We start from the raw sequence: 8,331 nt of genomic DNA, 5'->3' as shown, positions 1-8,331 counted from the left end.
CTCGGCGGAGCCGCGCACCAAGTGGAGACACTTTGGGCCTGGGGCCCGGGGAAGTCCGCGGGCAGCAACGTCTCCCGTGGAAATCCTCTCTCCCCTTGTCTTTCTGCCCCACGAGACGCTTCGAGCCCGTTGCCCCGCGGGCAGGGTTACCGAGGCAGGGGCTGCGGGGACATGCGGGCACTGTGCCCGGTGCGGTACTGGGGGGTAGGGGAGGGAAGGATGAGACGTACCTCTGGCTCTGCTAGGGGTGAGCGGGAATGCTCAAAGGCGTAGAGGCTTAAAACGCGCCTGGGAAGAAGCTGATAAAAAGCAGCAAAGGGGTGCCCGGAGCAGCGGGGCTTTGAGCGCTGGAAGAAGAGGATCCGGGGGAAAAGGGCTGTGTAATTTCAGCCGTGCAAAGCCCTGGCATCCCGGGACAGGAAGAAGGCAATTTAAGCCTGGAAATGTGTTCGGTTGCAAATCCTTCAGCCGCGGTTTGCAACAGCGCTTAAGGCTGACGGGGAACCCCTTGAAACTGCTCAGATTTTGGATCCAAAAGAGAGATATGAGTTTCTGAACCACCTTGTTTTTTGGTGTCTTGTTGGGGTTTTTTGTTGTGGTGTTTGTTTGTTTGTTTGTTTGTTTTATTGGTTTGATTTTTTTGTAGTTTTCCCGTTGTTTGTTGCTGCTTGGTGTTTTTTTTTCCTGTATTATCAGATGATGTCAGAAAGGCTTCAGGGATATTTGTTGCTCAAATGAGTGTTGTGGTTGCAGGCCGAAATTTTTACTGTGCCTTTTTCTAAGGCTGGTTCTATTAAAATGAAACTCCAGTGCGTTGTGTAGTAAAGGACAAGAAATAAAACAAATTATCCCATGTAACGTCCCTTATGTATTTTTTTCCCCCCTTACAAACAAACTACGTTGGAAGAGACGTGTTTATTCTGAAACGTTCCTCAACAATTTGTCTCTGCTTTGAACGCAAACTCCGGATGCAGCAAAGTCACTTATCTGCTGAGATATCACCAACAACATAAAGCAGCAGGGAAAGGAGCAAAAAAGCCTCCCAGCTGCCGGGGTCAGCTTCCAGATTCCGAGAAGACGCCGCTGAAGGAAACATTCACTTACCTGTCTCAGTTTTCCTGCCCCGATACAGTGGCCTCGCTAAAGCAATTGCACCCCCCTGCAGGAATGGCAAGGCGAAGCTTAAAAAAAACACGCTTTGGGGTTGGGGAGCGGCCGCTGCCGCCCCGCACAGGTCGGGGGCAGCCCGGGACCCCGCAAAGGGGGGCCCCGGAGCACCTCCCTGACAGCGATACATACCAGATAGGGGAGGTCTCAATTTACACCAGCTGCGACCCTGGCTCCCCGTCCGCAGGGGCGGTGAAGCGCTGGTCCTTTCTTGTATTACGGTAATTACTTTAGAAAGCTTGACTCACATAAAAAGTATCCATAAAGATTTACCCGCGGCTTTTGTCGATTTGGAAATAGGTTTCTACATTTTCCATCTACTCTAAATTTGCTGGTTTTAATCTCCAAAAGAGTCATTGGGAAAGAGAACTGGGGGAGGAGAAGCATTTCTATAAAGAGTTGAACCAAAGCACATTAAATATTTTCCCAACATCACCAAATAAACAACAATCCTCCAGCTCCCTATAAACTATTTAAAGCATGTCATATCATCTCTTCTGCTCTTGCCAATGTACTTGCTTTTTAATTTATAAGCCGATTAGAGAAGGGGCCTGTTTTTTCGTGTATATTTGCAAAATGTCTGGCACCCTTTCAGTCAGTCGCAGTTCACAAAGACTTATATCTGCATTTAACTTACTTATTATAGGTAGTAACTTCGATTTTTCCTCACTTTCGTAGAGCTACTGCCTGTGAAAATGCTTGTTGTAAATGATCTGAGCAGTTGTTGAAGGACTTCAGCAGAGGAAACCTCTTTGGATGGCAGAGCTCTCTCACACACACACACACAAAAGCACAAGGGAAATTTCAGCTGAGATCTCAGGCTGTATAAATCAGCCCAAAAGAAAACGAGGGAAATCTCCTTAGGAGGAACATTTTTAGCTAGCTAGAAAATAAACTTCTGCTCATAAATGATGAAAGTTATTATCATCAGAGGATGTGCTGTACCAAACAAACCTCCATTAGGCTGGGAAGGATAAAACAGGCTAGACAGCCTTTTTTAAAAAAAAAAATCATCATGTCTTTGATTCCCAAGATATCAACCATGTCTGTTGCTGTAGTGCTGTCAAGTAAACCTGAGTTATGGAAGCTCTAAAAGAAGCCAGCAAGGAGAAAACTCAGCAAGCAAAAATTAAGAGCTCTATCCATAGATACTTTACCAAAATATACTTTCTTTTCAGATTCTTAAATTCCTGCCCTGTACGATGGCATGACAATTTCTGAGAGGAGCAAGAATGTGAGAGGAGCAGTGAATGTAGCAAAGCTGTAATCGTGACAATTGCATGACAGATTCTTTTTATTGAGGTTTTTGCTCTTTTTGTACTGCGGTGTCCATCATTTCCACCACAAGAGCCTTAATGTCTGGAATGTAACCTCTTAAAACTGCCAGTGCCTCAAGGTGGGTGTTGCACCATCTGAACTCCACTGCTAAAATCATTTTCTAGCATGTTTATGTATCACATCTAACCTGAAGAAGCAGGAAAAGGACAACCACTTTATTTAATACAGTATCCGTGCACTGCTCTTTAATGTAGGTGACCTGGGAAGTTCTGTTAACAAGCAAATACATCTGTCTGGGCTAGGAGGACTGGCTGGCTAGGGACCCCAGCCACAGCGGGAGGAAAGCAAGCCCACTGAGAGAGCTTCCTCCTTCCATATGTGCAAAAAGCAAGGCATCGATCAAAACCAACTGCCTGGTCAGGAAAAGCACACTTAGCAATGCTGTCTTTGCATTTTTTTGCCAGCATGAAAGGAACATAAACTGGTACCTCCAAATCTAGCCATAGGAAAACAGAGTGCAGTGGTGCCAGGCTTTCCTGAGAGAGACAAACTGTACCACTAGCTGCCTAATTAAGAAACGTCTAAAAATAAGGGACAGGGACAAAAAGAAGGCACCAGTCTCATAAAGGCTGCAAGTGTGGGTTCTTTACTAGCTGGCACACCATGAGAAGACACACGAGAAACTGGGGTAATTAGGTTGTGTTTTAGTCAACTTCTGATCGTGATGCTTTTTTTTTCCCCTTTTTATTTTTCTTTTTGTAACTTAGTTCCCAGTTCTGTGAGCAGTTTGCTACCATGTACTCTGCTAGAATCAAATGTATTTATTATTTTCCTTAGTCTGTCTAATTTGATGTATGCCCTCAAAAACACTCTGAGAAACCCAGGGTCACCTAGTCCTGCAGATTTGTCTACAGAGAGAACTAGCGAGCTCCCAAAGTATTTGTCTCCCAACAGGTGTTTAGAGGTTCCTGAGAAACTGAGATACACTATTTCCATAAATCTGTGAGAAGGCCTCTGGAGGCTGGTCAAACCAGGTGATGTTCCAGCAGATACAAATTCCCTTTGCTCAAAGCGTCTTCCACAAGCAGAAAAAACCCCACATAATGTCTGAGAATACGTCTGTGTCCACCACCCTTGGACAAAGAAAGATCTTTAGATCCATGAACATCCCTGTACTCATCGATGACTGGGTCTGATTTAGCTTCTGTTTTTCATATCTTGAGTAGAAGCAACTGCAGCAGCAATTTGTCATAGTCAAAGAGATATGGAGGACAAACACAATAGTGAGACCCAGAGCTCTGCAGTGCTCCAAAGACCACAACAGCCTCAGAAGCATTTTCCTCAAACTGAGCCCAGCCCTGAAGGAACACAGAAATATGAAGAATTATCCTCATTTCACATAATAATGTGAAAAAGAAAGATAAGTGAATATGCCAGTTTTAGAAGCCTGAGAATGAATGTGAGCAAGTATTTGTCCCACCACCTGGGAGGAGATGATGGAGGTAAAGGAAGAGAGAATACAGGGGGATGGTAAAAGTTCACAGAGACCTTCTATTTTTCTGGAGGGATGCTTCACATTCCAGCAGCAAAAATGAAGGAAATGGACATGAGGAGTAGATCAGAGAGGGGAAATAGGAAGATGGATGAAGTGCAAGGCTGGAGGAGCAAGCAAGTCAATTATGAAGAAGAGGAAGGGGCTGTGTGCAGAGACCAATGAGGAGATGGAGCTCAGGGGACAAAACAACAGCCAAAATGTTCTCAAGTCAGAGATGTTGCTGGGGTGAGGAAGGCAGAAAAAAACAACCCAAATCTTTCAGGTAAACCTCTGTTCTTGGTATCTATCTGATTCTGGCACCACTGTCACCACCTCTATCAAGACCACTGAGCATGGCCCTGCTATAGGCAGAGACAGGGGAAATCAGCTACATCAAACCAGCAAACTATTGGTTTGCATAAAGAAATCACAAGCAAGCTATGAAACTCATGGCTAGAGAGCAAGTGGAGGAACCACTGACAACCATTGGCCATGCCTGAGAACCACAGAAGTATGGAGGAGAAATTAAGTGAAATGCCAGCAATGGAGAAGCAGTGGATGCCCAGGATGAACCCAGAAGACGGGAAGGATCAGAAATGAGCACCACTGAATGAGAGGGAAAGGCCAGCAACACACCACTGAGCTGTACCAGTGGAGAGAGGAACAGACGGACTGATGCTGGAGAGACCTTAAAACAACACTCTGCTTCCATTGTCTAGTGAAAGCTCTCAAATAAACCGAGGAAAAGCAATCCCCTTTCTGCATAAGTTCCAATAACAACAGTGAATTCCTGAGCTGCTCCTCTTTAAGGTGGTGGTGAAGCGACAGAAGCCTGCAAGCATCACTTGTAAGGCTGAAAGTACACAATCTGGAGAATCTCTCTGGGATGCTCTAAGCATGGAAAGACACGGCCTGCCTGCAGCTTTACACAAATTTAACATAAACCCCATTCCTCCTACTGACAATGAACAAGCAAATAGCTCCTTCCCCTGTCTTGGGAGCAAGAGGGCAGGAGAAAAGCGTTGCATGATGACAAAGAGCTATGAGAGAAGTATTTCCACAGCCCTTACAGCAACACAGCCTTTCTTCAGCACAGTTTCAGTGCTGGCAGGGCTGCAGAAATGAGGTGAAAAGCACAGGGTCCCTAGCCCAGGCACAGAAGCTTATTGCCCAGGAACAACTGCAGGGAAAAAGTGTAAGTTGATAGCATATACATCTCCTTTGTCCTTTCTACCATGATCTGCGCATTGCCTTCTTTCTAGCAACAGCAACTTAGAGAAAGCTAAAAATAAAGCTATATAAGCAATGTAATAGGCATGCAATTGCATGTCTATTTTCTCTGAAAAAATTATGTTTTATTTCCTGTACAATGGAAAGTACAGTTTGATGTTACAGCTATTGGGTTTTGACTGAATGCAGAAATTTTACTTAAACAATGACATTTCCCCCTGTATTTAGTATTACCATATGTCACTGATTATATATTTAACTTGCAGAAATGAATTAAATTTCACGGCTTCCTCAACTTAGATTCTCTTGGAGTGGACTTATTTTGTTGTTAACCAAAATACTTGGAAAACAGTTTCAATCAAATCAGCAGAATTTTGGTATAATTTCAGGAGAAAACTGGTTGTCACAAACCAAGCACCAAACACGACATAATCCAAAAGGCTAGGTAAGGCTTTGCAAACCTGCAGCAACCATGGCCAGGATAGAGAAAAGAGGTTAATGGAACACCACAGACTCAGAGATGGGAAAGAAAAAAAAAAAAGACAAAAAAAAAGACACAGTGCAGTGTTTGGATCTCCCTTGCCTGCGGTCTTATTCCTTCTGCCTCAGAAGTTATCATATATCCCACATTTCAGTGCTTATTTCACTTACTTGGGGTAAAGTATCTTTTCTCAGCTGGCTACAGAGCATTAGTGACAATCATGTTGCACACATGTTCCAGGAGAAGCCAGCCTTGTGCTTGTTAGATTTCTTCCCGTCTTCTGGAGGAAAAAAAAAATAAATCCAGATTTTCTTTACTCCTTCTGTTTCCCATCATGATTTGGACTGCAAACATTTCTATCCCCACTAGCAGTCCCCCAGTGGCCCCTGGCCCTTTTCTAGAGTACCAGCAGACAGCAGACCCCCTAGGCTCCCATCAGCCAGGAAGGAAGTGAATCGTAACCTGTAGCCTCTGAGAATCTGGCTTCAGACCTTAGAGGCAAGGTGATGTGAAAGGACTTTACAAAACTCACCACGTCCATGCTTCCTGCCTCCTCCAGGTCCTGCCTGGACCTGCACACTCAGAGGTGGAAGAGGACAGCCACGATCAGAGATGTCACCAGTGGCAGCGGACGTGGACATTGCAGGCTGCAGAGGGAGTTCAGTGGTGGCAGCCACAGCGTAAAGCAGATCCTGAGCAGTCCTGGAGAGTGGGAAGCAGGTTATTGTTCCTAACTGAAGAGCAACTTCATAAAGGGAGAACAGGTAAAAGAAGGAGGGTCCAGCATAAGAAGAAAACAAGGACAGCCGTGGCGTGCTTGCTGAAGGACTCACCAGGCAGGACACAGCCAGAACAGACCTCAGTGAGAGCCTTGCAAATTCATGTCATACTTTGCCAAAGACTCAATCAATTGAGCATGTGCTAAAGCTCAGTTTGTTTTGTCTTATTTGGAGCTTTGGAAGGTATTTCCTATCTTGACTCGTTGAACATGCTCCAGCCACACACCTGCAACTTCTGGAGCGCATCCCCTCGGCAAGAGGCTGGCTAGCACGTCGTCACTTATGCGGGGCAAATCCTACTGAAAGCACATCAGACCACAGCTTTTGCACCAGTTTACTTTTACATGTAGCACATGTAAGCTAACATCTGGCAGGAACACAACTATGTCCTGATGGAGATGGAGCTCATCGCAACAGATGGTGCTTGATACTGCAGGACCACAGTGGCTCCACCTCAGACTGAGCACTATTCCTCTTCTGCCTCTTTACAACCTCTGGCCACATCTTTTTGGGAGCAGCGCTGTTGTCACTAAGCCCCTGCAGTTCCCTCCAGTCTATAGGTCACGCTCAGCTTAAAGGTCACTGCCTAGTCCTAACATCCAGGTTATTTTGCGGCTGTTGAGAAGCCTCAGTGCATGAAGTGGGACCCTCACATAACAGTTGGATTGTACGTTAATGTAACACGAGGTTAGCAATGCTCCAAACCAGACAGTGCCTCCAGCACAGGAGGAAACCTTCTCTCCAAGCACACAGTAGCTCTGCCAGCACGCACGCAAGCAGCACTGCTAGTTGGCCATCTAAGAAGCAACATCTGGTGCCCAGTTTGGGGCACAGGATTGAAAAGCCAGCAAAGAGCAGCCTCTAATGCCACCTCTTCATGACCGAGAGTTTCATCCTAAAGGAAAAAGCGTGCAGAAGAGAAAATCCAGGATCAAAATTAATGTTGCTCTGAGTCCAGATACAAGATGTGACCAACCGTCTGTAGCTGTACATGGTTACTGTCCGAGACCTTTTTGCCAGAGGTTTGCCAGTAGAAGTACGGAGAGAGATTGCCACCTTGTGGTTCCTCTTCCTGTAGTGCCATGTTTGTTTTTCAAAAATTGCACTACCCTAGACCAGTGGGTTCCAAACTGCTGTCCGAGGATTTCTGGTGACAACGGTACTGTGGACAGGAATACTTTCCAAGTACTTACTTACTAAAAAATTGAGCCTGTAATTCACAGTCTTCAGTTCCTACACTGAGAAACTTATTCCCAGAAAATCTTTCAGGAATCTAATCTGCAAGTTAATAAAGATGAGTAACTACTGGTACACAGATTCCACACAGCTATCCCAAATGCAACGGGAGGGATGCACAGAAACCGATTGTCTCTACAAAATCCTTAGCATCCAGAAATCTGTGAGAAATTAATCGCTGATGACAGCCTGCAGTTTAAAAAATGTGGGATGGTCCCAGGCTGTAGCTCCCTAATAAGGAAGGAGCAGCCATGTATTCCACCACCTCCAGACAGGAAGGCTGGAGCAGACTGAGCTTGTCCCTTGGTCACTCCAGGTAACCTTTAGGATATTTTGTGAGATTTGTCCCCCCAGTGGTGTAAGTGAAGGCAAGGTCTGCACAAGGAGGCTGCCAGTCAGCTCCTCTGCAAGTCATGCCCAGGTAGAGCATCAGGCAGTATTTCCTCACTGGACCTAAAGCAGAGTTAGAAATTAAAAGATCAGCAAGAGCTTTTCTGGGTACAGTAATGAGCGAATAATCAGAATTTTTGGAGCACTTCCTTTTCCTCCATGACATTTTCTGACTAGCTTCCTGTTTTGCCACTATCAGTAAGCCTGTTACAGCTGTAAAGCAACCGACTCTTTCC

The sequence above is a fragment of the Chaetura pelagica genome, unplaced genomic scaffold (genome assembly GCF_000747805.2).
Source record: "Chaetura pelagica isolate M959 unplaced genomic scaffold, ChaPel_1.0 scaffold436, whole genome shotgun sequence".
Classification (NCBI taxonomy): domain Eukaryota; kingdom Metazoa; phylum Chordata; class Aves; order Apodiformes; family Apodidae; genus Chaetura; species Chaetura pelagica.
Note: the sequence above shows the minus strand (reverse complement) of the source record.